The sequence below is a fragment of the Camellia sinensis genome, chromosome 4 (genome assembly GCF_055761805.1).
Source record: "Camellia sinensis isolate YWXY chromosome 4, ASM5576180v1, whole genome shotgun sequence".
NCBI lineage: Eukaryota > Viridiplantae > Streptophyta > Magnoliopsida > Ericales > Theaceae > Camellia > Camellia sinensis.
In genome coordinates, this window is record NC_138964.1 from 44315916 (window position 1) to 44318221 (window position 2306).

At 29.8% G+C, this 2306-nt stretch overlaps 1 long non-coding RNA gene across 1 annotated transcript; it reads right to left on the reverse strand.

Moving 5' to 3' along the window:
- Positions 1-305: 305 nt before the first annotated feature.
- Positions 306-2016, reverse strand: LOC145823317 (uncharacterized). The gene is made up of 2 exons (XR_014365608.1): positions 1944-2016; positions 306-587 (listed from the first exon to the last, which is right to left on the reverse strand). It is a non-coding gene; the product is annotated as an uncharacterized LOC145823317 (long non-coding RNA).
- Between the last annotated feature and the right edge of the window lie 290 nt (positions 2017-2306).

Genomic DNA, 2306 nt, shown 5'->3' on the forward strand with positions numbered 1-2306 from the left:
TTTTAGCTATTGTTCATATTATGTTTAGCATATCTCTACTGGGCGTTGGCTCACCCTATATGGGACATCATTTTCAAGTACAAGTGATATGCCGCCTCCAAGGATGTAGCTTGAGAGGTTGTAGAAGCTGAAGGCTTCCTTTTTGTGGTTATTTTGTGTATTACATGTAATCAAGCCAAGGGCTTATTTTGTGTTTTGAGTTAGTGCCCTCTTTTTGTAACCAAGTGTTGGCTTGGAAAGTTGTAAGCCCGTAAGACATTTACTTTTGATGTCAACATGTAATATTTTTGTAATGAATACTCTGATAAATAGAATTATGCTTTATTCTCTTAAGTTTATGGATGTCTTGAATGTATAATTATGGGTTTATTTTGAGGGCGTTACAACAATTGCCACCCAATCGGCCATTATGTAGGGCAACCTGACAATCACATTAATCCATTGTGACCATATATTCTTTCTGCTTTTGCCAAAGACGAAAAGAATGATTTGTAAAGCGAGACTAAGTAGAACCAACATCCGAACATCCCACACATCCCATAGTATCTTCCACGATGTTGGAATCAGATTCATCACACCCTTCTCTTCTTCATCCACATGGAGAGAAAATTAAGTTACTATAAGTAAACATAGATGGATAAATATGAATTGAACATTGTTATCCAATTTAAAAAATTAAACCCACTTTTTAAATTCAATAATGTAACACTTAATTAGAATATCTAAAGTAACATTGTCTCTTATATCTTCTCTATTATCAACCAATCATCTCACTTACACATCATAAAAAGTGGACTTGTATATCATTTTTCATATAAATTATTATATATATATATATATATATCGTGCTAACACATTATAATAGAGAATGAACATTCAAAAATTTCTACAACACACCTCTTCTTCTTTTTCTTCTTTTTTCCTTATTGTGCACCATATGCAAGTTATAATAATTTATGGTCTCGATAGTACAAAGTGTCTTAACCCAACCGCTTTCAGTCAAAACTAAAGAAATCAAAATTAGTCATAACTAATACCCTAATGAGTCATAATTAACACTATAATAAATCATAGCCAACATCAAAATGAGTCATAATCAAATGCTACTTGCGTCATAACCAAAGACTTTTTTAGTCATAACCCAAATAGCAACTACAATATAAAAAATAAAAATAAAAAACCACAGTAACCACTAACTTTCATAGATAAATAATAAATAAATATATATATAACAACCATAATAAATCATCACAAAGTCCTAACCAATACTCTGAATTTCTTTTTTGACTTTATATATTAAGATTTTTGAATTCCAAAATTATAGATATGGTTGATGGCCAAAATTTCTATGCCGTGTGCATTTCTTAAAATTTAAAAATTTAATAAATTTAGATTAATACTTTGGAGCTCATAAAATATTTTCCGATGAAAAGTTTATTTTACTTAATATGTAGTATATATCGATAGATTATTCAATTAGTAAAATAGATAGGAAGGGCCAACTAACACGAAACAATCTTTTCTCAATATTAATTATATGAGTATTTAACTGTTGAAAAATCAAATACGAGGTCTTAAACGGGCTCAGCAACGCAGGGAACCGCAATAAGAGATCTGCAAGTAACCCCCGCAAGTAAAAAATTTCATTTGAAGCCACCATATAAAGTGTTTCTACATTATTTCGCGAAATATTTGAATCTCGAAAAACATTTCTCATAAACAACATTGTTAAGGCATTATGAATATAGAGATAACAATAATGTAGGACGAATCAAGATTAACTTTAAAGAAGTTAGAATCTTACTTGGTGACTCCTGCAATGATATTAAATTCTTATTGTGGCTAACATGTAAACTAAAAAATAGAAGTTAGACAATGCCAACTAATTAAAAAGAAAACATATATATTCTTAAAAAGAAGAAAAGAAAAGCACTCTTTCGTACCTCTATTTTGTAGCTTGTGATGACTTTGAAAGCAAGAAGATCAATGATGATATGGTACTCCATATTACCTCCCAATCCTTATATTTATACAAAAACAATGCATGTCAAAGGACAAAAGAAGAGAATAAATTACTTACTTGCATTTTGGTGTAGGAAAAGAATGAGGAGAGAACAAATTACTTGCTTGCAATCTGATTTAGAGAAAAGGGAGAAAAAATTACTTACTTGTTCCTTAAATTTATATATACAAACAAAGTGTATCAAAGGACAAAAGAAGAAAATTAAAAATTAAACAATCTACTAGCTTGGAATCTAGTTTAGAAAACAAAAGCAAATTTAACTAGCCATATGGTGTTTAAAATT